At 45.3% G+C, this 22,487-nt stretch overlaps 2 non-coding genes across 2 annotated transcripts; both read left to right on the plus strand.

The window, feature by feature from the left end:
- Nucleotides 1-1,307: 1,307 nt before the first annotated feature.
- Nucleotides 1,308-1,426, plus strand: LOC138361588 (5S ribosomal RNA). Its single transcript, XR_011227049.1, has one exon. It is a non-coding gene; the product is annotated as a 5S ribosomal RNA (ribosomal RNA).
- An 8,171-nt stretch (nt 1,427-9,597) lies between these two features.
- Nucleotides 9,598-9,716, plus strand: LOC138361599 (5S ribosomal RNA). The gene has a single exon (XR_011227060.1). It is a non-coding gene; the product is annotated as a 5S ribosomal RNA (ribosomal RNA).
- The last annotated feature ends 12,771 nt before the right edge of the window (nt 9,717-22,487 follow it).

The following is a 22,487-nucleotide window of genomic DNA, read 5'->3' on the forward strand; positions in this document are numbered from 1 at the left end:
ATATATATATATATATATATATATATATATATATATATATATATATATATATATATATATATATATACAGAGTAAATCTACCCCAAAAGTAATGATTTATTTGTCTACAAAACTAAACTCTTTTTTGGAATCATATGAGGCCCCTCCACTGAGGGGGGGAGGCCTGGATGTTTATTGTCATGTGTATTCATGCTGCTTGCATGTCGTCGTTTATTTTGCCTTTGTTGTTTTTTTGACAGCTTTCTTTGCCTTGGGTGGTTTGGGAGATTTTGAAGCTCTCTTTATTTTGGGCTTTTTGTTCCCAACAACAAGCTGCTGCTGCTGCTTCTTTTTCAAGGCTGTAGGTGGTTTGTTGCTTGTGGCGGCTTTCTTGGGAGTTACCACGGCCTTCTTTGCTGCTGTAGATGGTTTCTTGGTTGTGGTGGCTTTCTTGGGAGTTAGAACGGCCCTCTTCTCTGCTACGGCCAGCTTGAATGATCCACTAGCTCCACTTCCCTTGGTCTGAACAAGAATGCCGTCAGCCACTGCTTTCTTGAGAAATCTTCGGATGTAAATGGCGATCTTGGCAGCCTCGACTTTGTTGTTGGCAACAACGTACTTCTTGATTGCTTGTAGAGACGAGCCCTTACGGTCTTTGAGTGCTGCGACCGCGGCTAGAACCATTTGACTAGTTTTCGGGTGAGCAACCTGGACGCGAGGTTTCCTGGTGGTGGCCACCACAGCAGCAGCAGCAGCCGCAGCCTTCTTGGTAGGCTTTGCTTCTACCATGATGATGATGAACCAACCAAGGTGATGAGAGACGCTCAGACAGTCACGGGGGAATGATGCTGCCGCCGCTTGAGCCGAACCTATTTATGTGCCGGCACGGTACAGAAGCTGCAACCTGGCAACTCGTCCACCAATCACGACGGTTGGTTTTACGGCTCCGAAACCTGGATCCCATATCTTCTCTAAAATAGAAGCATTTGTTCATGTTCTTTGTAAAAGTATCATAAAGCAGGACAGATGAGACAAATATCATAAAAACTGAAGAGCAGATGAGCACACACATGTTTGTATTACAAAAGAAAATCCACAAATTCATTAGAAATTGGCAGGGCAGGCTGAGGAAGTAGGTAGATGTAAAATGTCTGTAAATGGCGAAAGAACATAAACCCAAGACTGAATAAACGATGTTAAATATCCATGCCAAGGAGACAAAAATATGTTAGGATACAATTACCATTAAGACACCACAAGCAGGTCCGTATCCTGCCGCGATGACTTAAAAGAGTTGGTTATTAGCCACAATGTGTAGGCAGTCTCATGCCAACGGCCACACCACGTTGAGAACACCGCTTCTCGTCCGATCAGCGAAGTTAAGCAACGTTGGGTTTGGTTAGTACTTGGATGGGTGACCGCCTGGGAACACCAAATGCTGTTGGCAATAATGTTTTTTGTTTGTTTTGTTTTGTTTCGTTTGTTTTTGTTTGAATGGCTGGCTCCACGGGAAATTCACGGAGTTGTGTGGAATAAGGCCTGGTAAAATGAATTAATATGTATGTCATGTTTAAAACAAACTCGCTTAATATAGATATTGTGTGAGGCTTTATACAAAAACAAACAACCAAAACAAAACATGTTGTATATATATATATATATATATATATAGCTTAATCCGGGTTTGAACTCGCAACTCCAAGAATACGCATCACTTATATACACTTTACCACTGGACCACTGCTGCAGGACACTAGCTTGATGCTGAGGTATCAATTTAATGACGTAAATGCCATTTCCACAAATAAATGATAATTAAAAAGTATTTGTATGTACAAATCTTTTCTGTTTAAAAGGCTACAATATCAGTTACTGATATAATTTGTGTTAATGTTTCTATACCCACAAGAAGGCATATTTTTGCTTATATGTAAAGGGTACGGAGAAGGAATCCACAGACCATCATTCCCCTCCCCTTCCCTCCCCACCCCCCCCCCCACCCCCCCACCCCCAACTCCCACCTACTACCACCACCACCACCACCACCAATCACCACCAATCACCACCAATCACCACCACCACCAATCACCACCACCACATCTAACCGAAAACCCCCTAACACATCAACCCTCCCCCCAATCAACAGGCGAAATAATAACCCTCAAATGCCTGCCTGCCTGCCTGCCTGCAAGCCAATACTAACGGTCTTCTCAGAAAGAAAATCTCTTTGTATCTGTATTACTTGATGAAATGTATGATTCTAATAATGAAAATAAATTTTGATGTCGGTTGTATGAGCATAATGACCAATATGCACATGATATGAATGAATTAAATAGTGTAGTTTTAAGTAATTAGGTTGTAGACACATTAAGCGGATATGATATTTGACGCGTCCAGAACTGGTGATTTTTGGTTTAGTTTTAAATGCACCACCACCACCACCACCACCACCACCATTGCTTCCCCAGAGCCTAATTAAGGACCGGTAAAAGGAGTCAATATGTATGTCATCTATAAAACCAAAGAATGAATAAAAAAAACACACACACAAACCTACATAATAGTATTAGGAAGATTGTATGGCAAAAAAAAAAAAGTATTATTCCCATTGGGTCGTTTGAACTCGCGACTTCCAAAACACCAGCCACACACCTTACAACCCAGCCACCATAGAGTTGGTATAATTGTGCAACTTTAGTTATAAAAGTAAAGTTTTCTCACATTGTATTGATAACTTAAAGGATTTTTTTTTTTATTTTGCATGTACAAATCTTATTGTCTGTTCTATGAAAAGGCTTGATGTAAATTATGTATTTTTTGAATGATTGAATTGTAGGCACATTAAGCGGATTCGATATTTGATATATCCAGAAAAGGCGATTTATGTTCAGTTTTAAAATGCATCACCGTTAACGCTAAAGGACTGGTAAAATGACTCGATGTTTGTCATTTTTAAAATAAACACTAAAACAAGGCCCTTAACATATATAATGTTTGAATATAAATTGAATGCATATAAATACAAAGTGGGATGGCTGGCTGGCTGGCTGGCTGGCTGGCTGGCTGGCTGGCTGGCTGGCGGCTGGCTGGCTGGCTGGCTGGCTGGCTGGCTGGCTGGCTGGCTGGCTGGCTGGCTGGCTGGCTGCCTGCCTGCCTGCCTGCCTGCCTGCCTGGCTGCCTGGCTGCCTGCCTGCCTGCCTGCCTGCCTGCCTGCCTGCCTGCCTGCCTGGCTGCCTGCCTGCCTGCCTGCCTGCCTGCCTGCCTGCCTGCCTGCCTGCCTGCCTGCCTGCCTGCCTGCCTGTCTGGCTGCCTGGCTGCCTGGCTGCCTGCCTGCCTGCCTGCCTGCCTGCCTGCCTGCCTGCCTGCCTGCCTGCCTTGCCTTGCCTTGCCTTGCCTTGCCTTGCCCTGCCTTGGCTGCAGCTGGCTGGCTGGCTGGCTGGCTGGCCGTAAATCAACTCTTAACAACACCACACCACACCACACCACACCACACCACACCATCACTCATCACCCATCACCCACCACCGGCCCCAGTCTCCCAGCCTCTCTTATATACCCGAGCAGGCCCTTTAAATTATTTGAATTGTTGCACTTCGGCCAATGGCAGGCACGATCGCTGCTGCTCAAACATATTCTGGTTCACAAGTATTAATATATATATATATATATATATATATATATATATATATATATATATATATATATATATATATATATATATATATATATATATATATATATTCATGAAACACATTAAAACCTTGATCATTTATTCATTCATTACGTCTAGTGAAGAATTGCTTTTGTTCATTTGTATGATTAAAAATGGATAGAATATGAATTCCTCGCTTAAAGTAAAATATAAAATATATATTGGATTTATATGATTGGTTAATATTCCAAGTGATGCTGAATATCCCCTATAATTTTGTTTTGTTTGTTTGTTATGTACACATTCCAAATGAAATCAATATAAATGTTATTATTAATGTTTGAAAGTTGATTGTCTACTTGAATCTCTCTATTAAAGTGTGTGTGGCTCCGGATGGAGCCTGGTTATGGTATTTGTCGCGGTGGGTGGCAGAAGTGCTTACTTCTTCTCTGTCTTCTTTGGCAAAAGAACTGCCTGAATGTTTGGAAGAACACCTCCCTGTGCAATGGTTACGCCAGACAGAAGTTTGTTGAGTTCTTCGTCGTTGCGGATGGCCAACTGCAAGTGACGTGGGATGATACGGGTCTTCTTGTTGTCACGTGCGGCGTTACCGGCGAGCTCGAGAACTTCGGCAGCGAGGTATTCCATGACGGCTGCCAGGTAGACAGGAGCGCCAGCACCGACGCGTTCGGCGTAGTTGCCCTTACGCAGCAGACGGTGAATTCTGCCCACGGGGAACTGAAGTCCGGCCCTGCTGGAGCGAGACTTTGACTTGCCCTTCACTTTGCCTCCCTTGCCGCGTCCTGACATTGCTGCTGTTGTGGGTTTGTGGTGTTTTAATGCCGGCCCGCAGATCGAGCTTCGTGTTATATACCCCGCTCAGGATCAAGGGAGTCCGCCACTGACCAATCAGCGCGCTCCGCCACGCGACCCGCTCTGAGCTGAGTCGCGAGCGGGATATAAAAGGAAAGCTCGACTCGCGCAAAAGTTCATTATTGTACTGCAACGCCAGCCAGCACGAGCATCATCATGCCACCCAAGGCATCTGGAAAGGCTGCCAAGAAGGCCGGAAAGGCCCAGAAGGCCATTGCCAAGGGCGATAAGAAAAAGAAGCGCAGGAGGAAGGAGAGCTACAGCATCTACATCTACAAAGTGCTGAAGCAGGTCCACCCCGACACTGGTATCTCTTCCAAAGCCATGTCGATCATGAACTCGTTCGTGAACGACATCTTTGAGCGCATCGCCGCCGAGGCTTCTCGCCTGGCCCACTACAACAAGCGTTCCACCATTACCAGTCGGGAGATCCAGACGGCTGTAAGGCTCCTGTTGCCCGGAGAACTGGCCAAGCACGCCGTCTCTGAGGGCACTAAGGCCGTCACCAAGTACACCTCCTCCAAGTAAACGGCTTACTTACTGCCCTGTGGTGGTGGCTTGGCCTCAAACCAACAAACTCGGCTCCATTGGAGCCACACTTTAATTTCTAAAGAGATTGTGAGTGTTAGACACCAATACTATTATAACAAAAACCTCTGTCACTGAAAGCAAATAGCTATAAAATGAGAATATTTATGAAACTGTCTGTGTGTGTTTCTCTCTCTCAGTCTCTGTCTGTCTGTCTGTCTGTCTGTCTGTCTGTCTGTCTGTCTGTCTTGTCTGTCTGTCTGTCTGTCTGTCTGTCTGTCTGTCTGTCTGTCTGTCTGTCTCTCTCTCTCTCTCTCTCTCTCTCTCTCTCTCTCTCTCTCTCTCTCTCTCTCTCTCTCTCTCTCTCTCTCTCTCTCTCTCTCTCTCTCTCTCTCTCTCAACACATATAAGCACTCGGTATCTTTTTTCTAGAGATTAGAGATTCATTGTTATGTTCCACATTAGGATTACTATGCAGGCCACCCTCTTAGGTTTGAAAATGTCAAGAAAACGGTTAATTTAAAATGTCATCTCCTAACTTAACAGATTAAGCCAGAGGACCGAAAACAGAATAAAACAGGACTGGACAGTATGTCACTTATACAAGCTGCTTTTATTTCTAGTACAGTATGACAATTTTTATTTTGGGGGGGGGGGGGGGTGGGTGATCCTTGACAGTGCATAAGAGCGAAAAGCGACGGCGTTTTGTTTGTAAGAGAACAGGTTGTACTACAAATGACTTGATTTATTGATATCACGTGTATGTATGACACCTAAATTAGTGTATTTGTTTATTTATTTATTTATTTATTATATGTGTAGATGAAGGTTAATTCATATGACTGATGCTAGGAATGTCTGAAATCTCCTTAGAAGGATATTTTGGCCCTGAGAAGGGCCGAGTTTGGTGTATACTAGGGTGGTCGATTTAGCTTATGCACGCTCTCCACGGATACGGCGAGCAAGCTGAATGTCCTTTGGCATGATGGTGACACGCTTGGCGTGGATGGCACAGAGGTTAGTGTCCTCGAAGAGACCGACCAGGTAAGCCTCGGATGCCTCCTGTAAAGCCATGACGGCAGACGACTGGAAGCGAAGATCGGTCTTGAAGTCCTGGGCAATCTCGCGCACCAGACGCTGGAAGGGAAGTTTCCTGATGAGCAACTCGGTGCTCTTCTGGTAACGACGGATCTCACGCAGGGCGACCGTTCCGGGCCTGTAACGGTGAGGCTTCTTCACACCCCCTGTGGCAGGAGCAGACTTGCGTGCTGCCTTGGTGGCCAGCTGCTTACGAGGAGCCTTGCCTCCCGTGGACTTGCGAGCAGTCTGCTTGGTGCGAGCCATGGTGAACAACTGTGGTTTGTGATGGCCGGCGCCGAAAAATTTTTGCTTATATACGCCGTCTCGAGGCGCTTGCTCGAGCGCCATTGGCTGCTCGACTCGCCTACGTCACCCCGTTGCCCCTCCCCTCCTTCCTCTGGCTGCAGCCAACAGGCGGCTCACCTCAATCACTATTATCGCTGATTTTGCTCTATTTTTTGGATTTGTGCAAAAGTCATTTCACAGGGACGTGAAACAGACGAGTAGGCAACTGCAGTTTTGAAAGCGTTGTGAGAAAGCCGTGTCTACTCGACCACAAGCGTAAAGTAAGGGCAGGCAGGAGTTGCAATGCTACTAGTACGTCCGCTTGATGGGATATAGTCGGGAAATCGTGCGGGCATTCGATCAATTCGATTCACACAACTACAACACCATGACTGGACGCGGCAAGGGAGGCAAGGGACTCGGAAAGGGTGGCGCCAAGCGTCATCGTAAGGTGCTACGTGACAACATCCAGGGCATCACCAAGCCCGCTATTCGTCGCTTAGCTCGTCGTGGCGGCGTCAAGCGTATTTCGGGTCTCATCTACGAAGAGACCCGTGGCGTCCTGAAGGTGTTCCTCGAGAACGTCATCCGTGATGCTGTAACCTACACGGAACACGCCAAGAGGAAGACCGTCACTGCCATGGACGTGGTGTACGCTCTGAAGCGCCAGGGTCGTACCCTCTACGGATTCGGCGGATAAGAGCTTGGCTAATCCATCGATTCCACCCACCACCACCTCAAAACGGGACCTAATTAGGTCCCTATACTTTTTTACTGAAGGGCTTAATAGACGATAACATAAATTGTTTTGATATCAGCTAGCACATTGGGTCTTATGAAATCTATTTTTTATCCTCGCATGCTTAAAGGGACTCTGATTGGGGAGGGGGGGGGGAAGGTTTGTTACGTTATATACTAGCAGAGCAGGATCATTGGTGGGGGGGGGGGGGGTGTGAGGGGGAGAGAGAGAGAGAGAGAGATCTTTCCCAACTCTTCCTTTTTACATGAGGGAGCTACCCGTTTTATTCATTTTATCCTTCTCAGAGCTGTTTTGATAGTATCCAAATGATGGTAAATGAAAAGGGAGGACACGAATATTTACCCAGAATTCAGGACTGGCAATCGATATGCATGTTTGAGTGAGAATCTTTTTCTCTCTCAACTTAGGTATACGTTTATGTCGTACCTAAAAGCGAGAACCACACTATTGGGACAAGTATGCAAGGCCCAATTTTCCTAACAAGCACAGTTAATTTTGTTATTTTCGAACATTTCTTTCCAAATTGGTTTATCCAATTAACAGTATTATATTAAGATCATGAATTGCTGGGTTAGGTTAGGTTAGATTAGCTTAGGTTAGGTTAGGTTAGGTTAGGTTAGGTTAGCTTAGCTTAGCTTGGGTTAGCTTAGGTTAGGTTAGGTTAGCTTAGCTTGGGTTAGCATAGGTTAGGTTAGGTTTGATTACATTTCTATGTTAGATTTAACTCAAATTCAAAACAATTGCCAGTCATTCGGCTTGTTAGTCAACTTGCCTCTAATAGGGGCAATTTGTCTAACAAGACTATTTAGTTTTGTGTGTATATATATATATATATATATATATATATATATATATATATATATATATATATATATATATATATATATATATATATATATATATTATTATAGCTTCAAGACTCTGAACCAATATAGAAGCATCAAGAGGAAGTGCTTGTGTTATGGGCCAATAGGCCTTCTGCAGTTACTTCCATTCTTATGTTTTTATTCCCATTGGTTCGTGTTTTATCTTGTGTAAATGTCAATCACCTTACCCAAAACTTTGGTACCATATCACCTCACCCATGTATGTATGTATATATATATATATATATATATATATATATATATATATATATATATATATATATATATATATATATATATATATATATATATATATATATATATATATAATATACAGAGTAAATCTACCCCAAAAGTAATGATTTATTTGTCTACAAAACTAAACTCTTTTTGGAATCATATGAGGCCCCTCCACTGAGGGGGGAGGCCTGGATGTTTATTGTCATGTGTATTCATGCTGCTTGCATGTCGTCGTTTATTTTGCCTTTGTTGTTTTTTGACAGCTTTCTTTGCCTTGGGTGGTTTGGGAGATTTTGAAGCTCTCTTTATTTTGGGCTTTTTGTTCCCAACAACAAGCTGCTGCTGCTGCTTCTTTTTCAAGGCTGTAGGTGGTTTGTTGCTTGTGGCGGCTTTCTTGGGAGTTACCACGGCCTTCTTTGCTGCTGTAGATGGTTTCTTGGTTGTGGTGGCTTTCTTGGGAGTTAGAACGGCCCTCTTCTCTGCTACGGCCAGCTTGAATGATCCACTAGCTCCACTTCCCTTGGTCTGAACAAGAATGCCGTCAGCCACTGCTTTCTTGAGAAATCTTCGGATGTAAATGGCGATCTTGGCAGCCTCGACTTTGTTGTTGGCAACAACGTACTTCTTGATTGCTTGTAGAGACGAGCCCTTACGGTCTTTGAGTGCTGCGACCGCGGCTAGAACCATTTGACTAGTTTTCGGGTGAGCAACCTGGACGCGAGGTTTCCTGGTGGTGGCCACCACAGCAGCAGCAGCAGCCGCAGCCTTCTTGGTAGGCTTTGCTTCTACCATGATGATGATGAACCAACCAAGGTGATGAGAGACGCTCAGACAGTCACGGGGGAATGATGCTGCCGCCGCTTGAGCCGAACCTATTTATGTGCCGGCACGGTACAGAAGCTGCAACCTGGCAACTCGTCCACCAATCACGACGGTTGGTTTTACGGCTCCGAAACCTGGATCCCATATCTTCTCTAAAATAGAAGCATTTGTTCATGTTCTTTGTAAAAGTATCATAAAGCAGGACAGATGAGACAAATATCATAAAAACTGAAGAGCAGATGAGCACACACATGTTTGTATTACAAAAGAAAATCCACAAATTCATTAGAAATTGGCAGGGCAGGCTGAGGAAGTAGGTAGATGTAAAATGTCTGTAAATGGCGAAAGAACATAAACCCAAGACTGAATAAACGATGTTAAATATCCATGCCAAGGAGACAAAAATATGTTAGGATACAATTACCATTAAGACACCACAAGCAGGTCCGTATCCTGCCGCGATGACTTAAAAGAGTTGGTTATTAGCCACAATGTGTAGGCAGTCTCATGCCAACGGCCACACCACGTTGAGAACACCGCTTCTCGTCCGATCAGCGAAGTTAAGCAACGTTGGGTTTGGTTAGTACTTGGATGGGTGACCGCCTGGGAACACCAAATGCTGTTGGCAATAATGTTTTTTGTTTTGTTTTGTTTTGTTTCGTTTGTTTTTGTTTGAATGGCTGGCTCCACGGGAAATTCACGGAGTTGTGTGGAATAAGGCCTGGTAAAATGAATTAATATGTATGTCATGTTTAAAACAAACTCGCTTAATATAGATATTGTGTGAGGCTTTATACAAAAACAAACAACCAAAACAAAACATGTTGTATATATATATATATATATATATATAGCTTAATCCGGGTTTGAACTCGCAACTCCAAGAATACGCATCACTTATATACACTTTACCACTGGACCACTGCTGCAGGACACTAGCTTGATGCTGAGGTATCAATTTAATGACGTAAATGCCATTTCCACAAATAAATGATAATTAAAAAGTATTTGTATGTACAAATCTTTTCTGTTTAAAAGGCTACAATATCAGTTACTGATATAATTTGTGTTAATGTTTCTATACCCACAAGAAGGCATATTTTTGCTTATATGTAAAGGGTACGGAGAAGGAATCCACAGACCATCATTCCCCTCCCCTTCCCTCCCCACCCCCCCCCCCCCCCCCCCCCACCCCAACTCCCACCTACTACCACCACCACCACACCACCAATCACCACCAATCACCACCAATCACCACCACCACCAATCACCACCACCACATCTAACCGAAAACCCCCTAACACATCAACCCTCCCCCCAATCAACAGGCGAAATAATAACCCTCAAATGCCTGCCTGCCTGCCTGCCTGCAAGCCAATACTAACGGTCTTCTCAGAAAGAAAATCTCTTTGTATCTGTATTACTTGATGAAATGTATGATTCTAATAATGAAAATAAATTTTGATGTCGGTTGTATGAGCATAATGACCAATATGCACATGATATGAATGAATTAAATAGTGTAGTTTTAAGTAATTAGGTTGTAGACACATTAAGCGGATATGATATTTGACGCGTCCAGAACTGGTGATTTTTGGTTTAGTTTTAAATGCACCACCACCACCACCACCACCACCACCATTGCTTCCCCAGAGCCTAATTAAGGACCGGTAAAAGGAGTCAATATGTATGTCATCTATAAAACCAAAGAATGAATAAAAAAAACACACACACAAACCTACATAATAGTATTAGGAAGATTGTATGGCAAAAAAAAAAAGTATTATTCCCATTGGGTCGTTTGAACTCGCGACTTCCAAAACACCAGCCACACACCTTACAACCCAGCCACCATAGAGTTGGTATAATTGTGCAACTTTAGTTATAAAAGTAAAGTTTTCTCACATTGTATTGATAACTTAAAGGATTTTTTTTTATTTTGCATGTACAAATCTTATTGTCTGTTCTATGAAAAGGCTTGATGTAAATTATGTATTTTTTGAATGATTGAATTGTAGGCACATTAAGCGGATTCGATATTTGATATATCCAGAAAAGGCGATTTATGTTCAGTTTTAAAATGCATCACCGTTAACGCTAAAGGACTGGTAAAATGACTCGATGTTTGTCATTTTTAAAATAAACACTAAAACAAGGCCCTTAACATATATAATGTTTGAATATAAATTGAATGCATATAAATACAAAGTGGGAGTGGCTGGCTGGCTGGCTGGCTGGCTGGCTGGCTGGCTGGCTGGCTGGCTGGCTGGCTGGCTGGCTGGTGGCTGGCTGGCTGCCTGCTGCTGCCTGCCTGCTGCCTGCTGCCTGCTGCCTGCCTGCTGCCTGCTGCCTGCCTGCCTGCCTGGCTGCCTGCCTGCCTGCCTGCCTGCCTGCCTGCCTGCCTGCCTGCCTGCCTGCCTGGCTGCCTGGCGCCTGCCTGCCCTGCCTGCCTGCCTGCCTGCCTGCCTGCCTGCCTGCCTGCCTGCCTTGCCTTGCCTTGCCTTGCCTTGCCTGCCTGCTTGGCTGCAGCTGGCTGGCTGGCTGGCTGGCTGGCTGGCCGTAAATCAACTCTTAACAACACCACACCACACCACACCACACACCATCACTCATCACCCATCACCCACCACCGGCCCCAGTCTCCCAGCCTCTCTTATATACCCGAGCAGGCCCTTTAAATTATTTGAATTGTTGCACTTCGGCCAATGGCAGGCACGATCGCTGCTGCTCAAACATATTCTGGTTCACAAGTAGTATATATATATATATATATATATATATATATATATATATATATATATATATATATATATATATATATATATATATATATATATATATATATATATATATATATATTCATGAAACACATTAAAACCTTGATCATTTATTCATTCATTACGTCTAGTGAAGAATTGCTTTTGTTCATTTGTATGATTAAAAATGGATAGAATATGAATTCCTCGCTTAAAGTAAAATATAAAATATATATTGGATTTATATGATTGGTTAATATTCCAAGTGATGCTGAATATCCCCTATAATTTTGTTTTGTTTGTTTGTTATGTACACATTCCAAATGAAATCAATATAAATGTTATTATTAATGTTTGAAAGTTGATTGTCTACTTGAATCTCTCTATTAAAGTGTGTGTGGCTCCGGATGGAGCCTGGTTATGGTATTTGTCGCGGTGGGTGGCAGAAGTGCTTACTTCTTCTCTGTCTTCTTTGGCAAAAGAACTGCCTGAATGTTTGGAAGAACACCTCCCTGTGCAATGGTTACGCCAGACAGAAGTTTGTTGAGTTCTTCGTCGTTGCGGATGGCCAACTGCAAGTGACGTGGGATGATACGGGTCTTCTTGTTGTCACGTGCGGCGTTACCGGCGAGCTCGAGAACTTCGGCAGCGAGGTATTCCATGACGGCTGCCAGGTAGACAGGAGCGCCAGCACCGACGCGTTCGGCGTAGTTGCCCTTACGCAGCAGACGGTGAATTCTGCCCACGGGGAACTGAAGTCCGGCCCTGCTGGAGCGAGACTTTGACTTGCCCTTCACTTTGCCTCCCTTGCCGCGTCCTGACATTGCTGCTGCTGTTGTGGGTTTGTGGTGTTTTAATGCCGGATTGGATTGGATTGATGTCCATAGGGAATGGAAAGGATGGGGGAGGTAGAGGGATGGGGAGATGAAATTCAGGAAGAGGATGCGGGTGTAGAGAGAGAGGAGGTTTGAAAGTTCGGTGGCCTGTCCACCATGGGTTGACATTTTTGTATGTGTTGTTTGTTTGCGTATGTGTTATGTTGGGTTGTCAGTACATTGGCTGGGGGGCTAGTGTTTGTGACCTTGTTGGTGTCCTAAAGCACTAGAGCCGATGGAGTTGGCTGAAGGAGGCTAATCTTAGAAACATCAGGGTAGTTACACTTCTGCCGCCACGACAAATGGTTTTTTGGTTTTATATTTTTTTTGTAGGTGTTTTATTTATTTATATTTTTTTTTTTTTTTTTTTTTTTTTTTTTTTTTTTTTTTTTTTTTTTTTTTATTTATTTATTTATTTTTTTTTTTTTTATTTTTATTTTTTTATTTTTTATTTTTTTTTTTTCTTTCTTTCTTTATTCTTCATTTGGTGTAGATTGGGTCCGGGATGGGCCACTCATCTGGATCGTCTGGCAGACCGCTTAGTATCTGAGGGCTTGGGAAGGCCTCATCATGGATATGTCTGATCACTTTTTGTTGGAGAGTGATTCTTCTGGTTCTGTGTGGTGGTTCGTGGATCTCGTAGTCGCTGGTGGTGTTTTCTGCTACGAAGGGATCTTCTGGGTCTGGGACATACATGTTCTTCATACGGTACAGCTGTCTTCTGGCCAGGTAGCTGAGCCTAATGTTCATTGGCTTCATGTTGAGCGTCTCATGGATCAGGTCAGTTCTTACCCTGTCCCTCAGAGTCAGGCCCTCTGCAAAGCGAAGTGCTTTGTTTTGTACTCGTTGAATCTTCAACATGTTGGATTTGTTGGTGAGGTTCAGGGGAACGTAGGGGTATTCCAAGCTAGGCCTTATGATCATTCTGTACAGGTGGAGCTTGATGTGGGATGGGGCTTGGTTGAAACGGAAGAGCCTCTCCAGTGAGCCCCGGGCCATCGCTGTCTTCTGGGATACGTACTGGGAGGAGTTGAGTAGCCTGTTGAAGTTGTAACCGAGCACTGTGTTGGAGTTTGAGATGGCTATGGGATCACCCCTGATTCTTATTCCCCCCTCATTTTCAATAGAGAAGGCCATACAGCCGACAGTGCTTAATTGGATCTTTTCTGGGTTAGTGGTGATCCTCCATTTCCTTTCCCAGTTAGCAGTCCTTGCTAGTTCTACGTTTGCCTTACGGGTTACAGTTGCATGCTTGGCCGCTTGGATGCTAGGGTTAGATGTTATTACGTGTGTTACGTCGTCCGCAAATTGTACGATAATGGTGTCCCTATACTCTGGTTGGGGTAGGTCATTTACAAAGATGTTGAAGAGAACCGGGCTCAAGCATGATCCTTGGGGGACTCCAGCTGTTGGGGTGAAGGCTGCGGCCTCTTTTGCCTTGAAGCTGGGGGTAACTTGCCTATTCTTAAGGAAATTTCTGATCAGCCTGAGGAGGGTCCAGTTTTGCGCTGGTAAGTCTGCTAATTTGTACACAAGACCATCGTGCCACAGGCTGTCGAAGGCCTTGTGTACGTCCCTCGTTGCAATCAAAGCTACCTGTTTTTGCTTTCGAATTGAGCTTACGGCGTCGTAGATGATGTTAATTGCGTGCTGGGTTGATCTATGTGCTCGAAAGCCAAACTGCTTTTCTGTGAAGAGGTTGTTGTACTCCATGTAGTAGTTAAGACGGTTTGACATGATTTTTTCAAAGCACTTGCCTATCGTGTCTAAGAGGGAGATTGGTCGGTAGTTGCCAGGTTGGTGGGGGTCTTTCTTGGGTTTGGGAATGAATATCATCTTGGCTGACTTGAATGCTACAGGAATGTGACCCGATGCCAGCATAGCGTTGAATAGGTTGAGTATGGATTGCATAAGATTGCCTGGTAGAAGTTTGATCTGCAGCGCTTTGATCCCTGATGGTCCAGGGGCCTTATCTCTGGTGCTTTTGATGACTCCTCTCATCTCTAGCATAGTTATGGGTCTTGTTAGAGGGTGGTCGTCTTCTAGGGTTGTCAGGTCAATCAGAGGGGTGCTGTTAAGGGAGGCGGCATTTTCTGTTGTCCATTGGTTGACACGTTCAAAGTGAGTGTTGTTGAAGGCTCTGCTGTTTGAAGCTGTGAGTGTCTTTTTCCAGACTGCGCCCATGAGGTCAGCCTGATCCTGTGGGTCTTCTATTTTTTCTTGCTGCTCCTCTTCATCTTCGTCAAGGAATGTGTGTACAAGGTGGGTGAGGCTGGGGTTAACTGATCCCAGGAGCTGTCTGATCTTGCGCCAGAAAGTAGCCGGCTCCCTTTTGTACTGGTTGGCCTGTCTCACCAGGGTTCCCCAAATGTGGCTCTTGTGGGTCAGCGTAAGGTCTATGGTTTCCCTTCTGAGTGTTTGTAGGGTCAACGCTGGTGGCTGGCCAGTTTGGTAGTGGCTTTGGCAGGCTCGCTGGTACTCATTCATTTTGCCTCTGATTTCTCGGGTCGGCTTATATTGGTGGTAAGTCCTTGTGGTGGATATTTCACAAGTGGCCTCGGTTGCAAGCTGGATCCGGTTGTGGATGGTGTTTACTGCTTGGTCGATTGTTTGGGTTGGGAGGTTCTCGAACTCAATGATGGGGTCGTCAGCAAGGAAGGTGTCATATTCACGGGCACGTATGGTTCCCAGTCTGGGCCTGGGTGGTGCCACATATCTGAAGGGGGCTGCTTGGAGGGATGTGACCACAGGGATGTGGTCCGACCCCACGTTCTTGCCTGGGGTTACTCTGCAGTGGAACAGGTCACAATCTCTGTTGGTCAGCACTATGTCAGGGGTGCCCCTCTGGTTGCCCGCAAAGAACGTCTTAAAGTGGGGGCCTTGGAAGGAGAGGTCCCGGTTTTGCATTAGATTGAAGAGCTGCCTGCCCTTGAGGTCTGGCCTGGCAGGTGCGTTGAATAAGGCCTGATGGTGGGCATTCAGGTCTCCTGCGATGATAGGGGGAGTTCCTGTCGAGCAGCTTGTTCAGAGGGATGGAGGGGAGGTAGGCCAGTCTAGGTGGTAGATATGCGGTGCAGACGATGAGGGGGCCGTGTGAAGTGGTGAGTTCTATTGCAAGAAAGTTGTCGTCTTCTACGAGGATGGGGCGGTAGGAGAGTCCTCTTCTTATTAGTATTGCCACCCCACTGAACCTACCCCTGTTGACTTCCCTGGTGGAATATCCCCAGATGGAGATGTGCTGGTCCTGTCTGGCCGCTGTTTCATTGAGTAAGATTACATCTGGGTTAAGTCTGGCTACTTCCAGAGTGAGAAGGTATCTGTTGTTGAAGAAGTGTCTGATGTTCACCTGAAGGATTGTGATCCCCATTATTGACTATGAGACGGAAGTGTTTGTTTGGCTGTAGTGCCAATGTTGTTACATTCGGTTTGGTCGCTTCTGTTTGTGGAGGAGGGGGGTAAAGCTGTTGAGCCAGGTGTCTTGTTCCTGGTTCCGGTCGGGGATTGGTTGGGTTTGGGGTTTACCATACGTTGCTGTGCCATTGGGGGGTCTCGGTGTCACTGCTGTTCATGATGTCGACATCCGTGGTGCTAGAGTCGCTCTCTGGTGAAGAGTTGTGGGGGTTGCTTGCCCTTGCTCCGTCCACAGGGGATGGGGTTCGGCTGTTCGGCCTAGGCCTCTTGGTACAGCGTTGTGTGGAATATATTGTTGTGGGGCTGCGATGTTTGAAGCGAAATTTCCTAGGGCGGATGGGGTTCCGTATGGCAAGGGAGTTTGTGATAGCTTGAGGCGATCTGATGTGGGAGTGTTCCAGGAAGGGTGGACATAGGTGTTTCCCAGAATGTCGGGGTGGAGGGGCCGGGGTTGTTCAGGGAGTTTGGAGTCTCCTGGGCGTTGGTAAGGCCTGGGGGCGAGGAGTACTAGGGTTGGGGTTGTTGGGTTGTGCTTGGGCCTGGCCGGCGGTTGTTGTGATGTTAGGAGTCAAGTAGGCAAGCGAGTCCTCGGACATATGGACAGGGGGTAGGCCATTGTCTTTCCTAAGTGAGTTCCAGAAACCTAGGAGCTTCACTGGGTTGTCTGGAAATTGGATTTGAGCAAATGTTAGGAGTTCGGCCCCTAAGCTGGGCTTGGGATCGGGGTTTGGTGCAAGAGAGTTAGGTGTTGGGGCCTGTTGTGTTTGATTCTGGGTTTGCTCTGGTATAACCGTGGGGTTATGGGGTGTTGGGTGCTTTGGTGCCCTTGGGCCACCGACTGGGCCTGTTGTTGGTTAGGGATGCCCCAGGCATTTACTGGTGGAGGAGGGGCAGGGATGGTAATAGCTGCCTGTTGGCGGGCTGCTGTCTCCGTTTCATGCAATTGCTTGATTGCCTCTTGCCTGCGAGGACAAAGATGCGAGATTGCAATGTGTGGACCATTGCATAGAGCACATTTGGGTGTTGGGTTTGTGCATTCCCTGTAGCTGTGTTCCCCTGTGCACCTGCTGCACTTGGGGGTTCCATTGTTACATGCATTGGAATAGTGGTCATACTGAAAGCATTTGAAGCATTGCTTGAGCTTGTAAAACCTCTGTGGGTTGATTTTGTCAGGTTCAGCCATGATGCCAAATGCAGAAAGGCCTTGTGTGCAGACTTGCGTTGCTTGCTCCGGTGAAGCCAGAGTAAGTTTCAGTACTTGGTTGTTGCGTTGGGTTGTGAATCTGTGGGCCTGAAGTATTTTGACATCCCTGTTTTTCCTCTCTATTTCTGCAATTATTTCATCATTTGAGTGATCCATGATGATGTCATGGATCCTATGTACAAAGATGGTGCGTTGGGCTTGGAATTCGGCAGGGGGGTAGACAGTGATATTCTTCTCCCTTAGTTTGTTCATGGTGTCTGACGAAAGGAGGTCTGGGAGGTTTGCATTGGGTACCAACAAGATGGCTCCATTCGTTATTTTGTACACATTTTTGTAGGTAATCTGGGTGACCTCGTAGACCACCTCAAGTAGTTGGGCTGGGGTACGACCCCGGCCAGATTCGTCTGTGAATCTGACTTTGGTCGCCATAGCTTGGTGGGCCAGGCAGCCTAATCTAATCTATACTATGGTGGGTGCTGTGAAGTGTCCAGGTAGACTAAGTGGATGGTGGGTGTTAGTTAGGCCGAGGCCTCTAACTTCTAGTTGCTAGGCAACTAGAGCTACTAGACAAGGTGGTAATTGAACCTATCGATAGCCTAAGCCTGCTACAAGGCTGTTAGATGCCCGATCAAACCTCCGCAAGAATTTCAAGAACCCGGTTTTGGCTACCGCTCGGGAATGATCGTTTGGAATGGCGAAATACAAGAGGTAGAAACAGTTTAGAAAGACAGCCTTATTCACTCCTTAATTCTATGATTAGTAGGTTATGCATTGTGTATTGTGTGAGTGTGTGTGTGGTGTGTCTTGGTACAGGCAGGGAGAGAATGGGGAGGAGAGGGTGGGGAATGGGGGGGGAGGGGGTGTGGGATGAAGGATGAGGATGGGTAGTTATTTTATTAGGACATCATACTGCTGTAAGCGTCAGTAGAGCTAGGTTGAGACACAGTACAGGTGCCCCGGCGTGTCTTGACGCCGAGAGAGCTAGTAGTCAACTGGCCTTTTAATGCCGGCCCGCAGATCGAGCTTCGTGTTATATACCCGCTCAGGATCAAGGGAGTCCGCCACTGACCAATCAGCGCGCTCCGCCACGCGACCCGCTCTGAGCTGAGTCGCGAGCGGGATATAAAAGGAAAGCTCGACTCGCGCAAAAGTTCATTATTGTACTGCAACGCCAGCCAGCACGAGCATCATCATGCCACCCAAGGCATCTGGAAAGGCTGCCAAGAAGGCCGGAAAGGCCCAGAAGGCCATTGCCAAGGGCGATAAGAAAAAGAAGCGCAGGAGGAAGGAGAGCTACAGCATCTACATCTACAAAGTGCTGAAGCAGGTCCACCCCGACACTGGTATCTCTTCCAAAGCCATGTCGATCATGAACTCGTTCGTGAACGACATCTTTGAGCGCATCGCCGCCGAGGCTTCTCGCCTGGCCCACTACAACAAGCGTTCCACCATTACCAGTCGGGAGATCCAGACGGCTGTAAGGCTCCTGTTGCCCGGAGAACTGGCCAAGCACGCCGTCTCTGAGGGCACTAAGGCCGTCACCAAGTACACCTCCTCCAAGTAAACGGCTTACTTACTGCCCTGTGGTGGTGGCTTGGCCTCAAACCAACAAACTCGGCTCCATTGGAGCCACACTTTAATTTCTAAAGAGATTGTGAGTGTTAGACACCAATACTATTATAACAAAAACCTCTGTCACTGAAAGCAAATAGCTATAAAATGAGAATATTTATGAAACTGTCTGTGTGTGTTTCTCTCTCTCAGTCTCTGTCTGTCTGTCTGTCTGTCTGTCTGTCTGTCTGTCTGTCTTGTCTGTCTGTCTGTCTGTCTGTCTGTCTGTCGTCTGTCTGTCTGTCTGTCTCTCTCTCTCTCTCTCTCTCTCTCTCTCTCTCTCTCTCTCTCTCTCTCTCTCTCTCTCTCTCTCTTCCTCTCTCTCTCTCTTCTCTTCCTCTCTCTCTCAACACATATAAGCACTCGGTATCTTTTTTCTAGAGATTAGAGATTCATTGTTATGTTCCACATTAGGATTACTATGCAGGCCACCCTCTTAGGTTTGAAAATGTCAAGAAAACGGTTAATTTAAAATGTCATCTCCTAACTTAACAGATTAAGCCAGAGGACCGAAAACAGAATAAAACAGGACTGGACAGTATGTCACTTATACAAGCTGCTTTTATTTCTAGTACAGTATGACAATTTTTATTTTGGGGGGGGGGGGGGGGTGGGTGATCCTTGACAGTGCATAAGAGCGAAAAGCGACGGCGTTTTGTTTGTAAGAGAACAGGTTGTACTACAAATGACTTGATTTATTGATATCACGTGTATGTATGACACCTAAATTAGTGTATTTGTTTATTTATTTATTTATTTATTATATGTGTAGATGAAGGTTAATTCATATGACTGATGCTAGGAATGTCTGAAATCTCCTTAGAAGGATATTTTGGCCCTGAGAAGGGCCGAGTTTGGTGTATACTAGGGTGGTCGATTTAGCTTATGCACGCTCTCCACGGATACGGCGAGCAAGCTGAATGTCCTTTGGCATGATGGTGACACGCTTGGCGTGGATGGCACAGAGGTTAGTGTCCTCGAAGAGACCGACCAGGTAAGCCTCGGATGCCTCCTGTAAAGCCATGACGGCAGACGACTGGAAGCGAAGATCGGTCTTGAAGTCCTGGGCAATCTCGCGCACCAGACGCTGGAAGGGAAGTTTCCTGATGAGCAACTCGGTGCTCTTCTGGTAACGACGGATCTCACGCAGGGCGACCGTTCCGGGCCTGTAACGGTGAGGCTTCTTCACACCCCCTGTGGCAGGAGCAGACTTGCGTGCTGCCTTGGTGGCCAGCTGCTTACGAGGAGCCTTGCCTCCCGTGGACTTGCGAGCAGTCTGCTTGGTGCGAGCCATGGTGAACAACTGTGGTTTGTGATGGCCGGCGCCGAAAAATTTTTGCTTATATACGCCGTCTCGAGGCGCTTGCTCGAGCGCCATTGGCTGCTCGACTCGCCTACGTCACCCCGTTGCCCCTCCCCTCCTTCCTCTGGCTGCAGCCAACAGGCGGCTCACCTCAATCACTATTATCGCTGATTTTGCTCTATTTTTTGGATTTGTGCAAAAGTCATTTCACAGGGACGTGAAACAGACGAGTAGGCAACTGCAGTTTTGAAAGCGTTGTGAGAAAGCCGTGTCTACTCGACCACAAGCGTAAAGTAAGGGCAGGCAGGAGTTGCAATGCTACTAGTACGTCCGCTTGATGGGATATAGTCGGGAAATCGTGCGGGCATTCGATCAATTCGATTCACACAACTACAACACCATGACTGGACGCGGCAAGGGAGGCAAGGGACTCGGAAAGGGTGGCGCCAAGCGTCATCGTAAGGTGCTACGTGACAACATCCAGGGCATCACCAAGCCCGCTATTCGTCGCTTAGCTCGTCGTGGCGGCGTCAAGCGTATTTCGGGTCTCATCTACGAAGAGACCCGTGGCGTCCTGAAGGTGTTCCTCGAGAACGTCATCCGTGATGCTGTAACCTACACGGAACACGCCAAGAGGAAGACCGTCACTGCCATGGACGTGGTGTACGCTCTGAAGCGCCAGGGTCGTACCCTCTACGGATTCGGCGGATAAGAGCTTGGCTAATCCATCGATTCCACCCACCACCACCTCAAAACGGGACCTAATTAGGTCCCTATACTTTTTTACTGAAGGGCTTAATAGACGATAACATAAATTGTTTTGATATCAGCTAGCACATTGGGTCTTATGAAATCTATTTTTTATCCTCGCATGCTTAAAGGGACTCTGATTGGGGAGGGGGGGGGGGAAGGTTTGTTACGTTATATACTAGCAGAGCAGGATCATTGGTGGGGGGGGGGGGGGGGTGTGAGGGGAGAGAGAGAGAGAGAGAGATCTTTCCCAACTCTTCCTTTTTACATGAGGAGCTACCCGTTTTATTCATTTTATCCTTCTCAGAGCTGTTTTGATAGTATCCAAATGATGGTAAATGAAAAGGGAGGACACGAATATTTACCCAGAATTCAGGACTGGCAATCGATATGCATGTTTGAGTGAGAATCTTTTTCTCTCTCAACTTAGGTATACGTTTATGTCGTACCTAAAAGCGAGAACCACACTATTGGGACAAGTATGCAAGGCCCAATTTTCCTAACAAGCACAGTTAATTTTGTTATTTTCGAACATTTCTTTCCAAATTGGTTTATCCAATTAACAGTATTATATTAAGATCATGAATTGCTGGGTTAGGTTAGGTTAGATTAGCTTAGGTTAGGTAGGTTAGGTTAGGTTAGGTTAGGTTAGCTTAGCTTAGCTTGGGTTAGCTTAGGTTAGGTTAGGTTAGCTTAGCTTGGGTTAGCATAGGTTAGGTTAGGTTTGATTACATTTCTATGTTAGATTTAACTCAAATTCAAAACAATTGCCAGTCATTCGGCTTGTTAGTCAACTTGCCTCTAATAGGGGCAATTTGTCTAACAAGACTATTTAGTTTTGTGTATATATATATATATATATATATATATATATATATATATATATATATATATATATATATATATATATATATATATATATATATATATATATATATATATATATATATATATATATATATATATATATATATTATTATAGCTTCAAGACTCTGAACCAATATAGAAGCATCAAGAGGAAGTGCTTGTGTTATGGGCCAATAGGCCTTCTGCAGTTACTTCCATTCTTATGTTTTTATTCCCATTGGTTCGTGTTTTATCTTGTGTAAATGTCAATCACCTTACCCAAAACTTTGGTACCATATCACCTCACCCATGTATGTATGTATATATATATATATATATATATATATATATATATATATATATAATATATATATATATATATATATATATATATAATATACAGAGTAAATCTACCCCAAAAGTAATGATTTATTTGTCTACAAAACTAAACTCTTTTTGGAATCATATGAGGCCCCTCCACTGAGGGGGGAGGCCTGGATGTTTATTGTCATGTGTATTCATGCTGCTTGCATGTCGTCGTTTATTTTGCCTTTGTTGTTTTTTGACAGCTTTCTTTGCCTTGGGTGGTTTGGGAGATTTTGAAGCTCTCTTTATTTTGGGCTTTTTGTTCCCAACAACAAGC

This window comes from Procambarus clarkii, unplaced genomic scaffold (genome assembly GCF_040958095.1).
Source record: "Procambarus clarkii isolate CNS0578487 unplaced genomic scaffold, FALCON_Pclarkii_2.0 HiC_scaffold_501, whole genome shotgun sequence".
Classification (NCBI taxonomy): domain Eukaryota; kingdom Metazoa; phylum Arthropoda; class Malacostraca; order Decapoda; family Cambaridae; genus Procambarus; species Procambarus clarkii.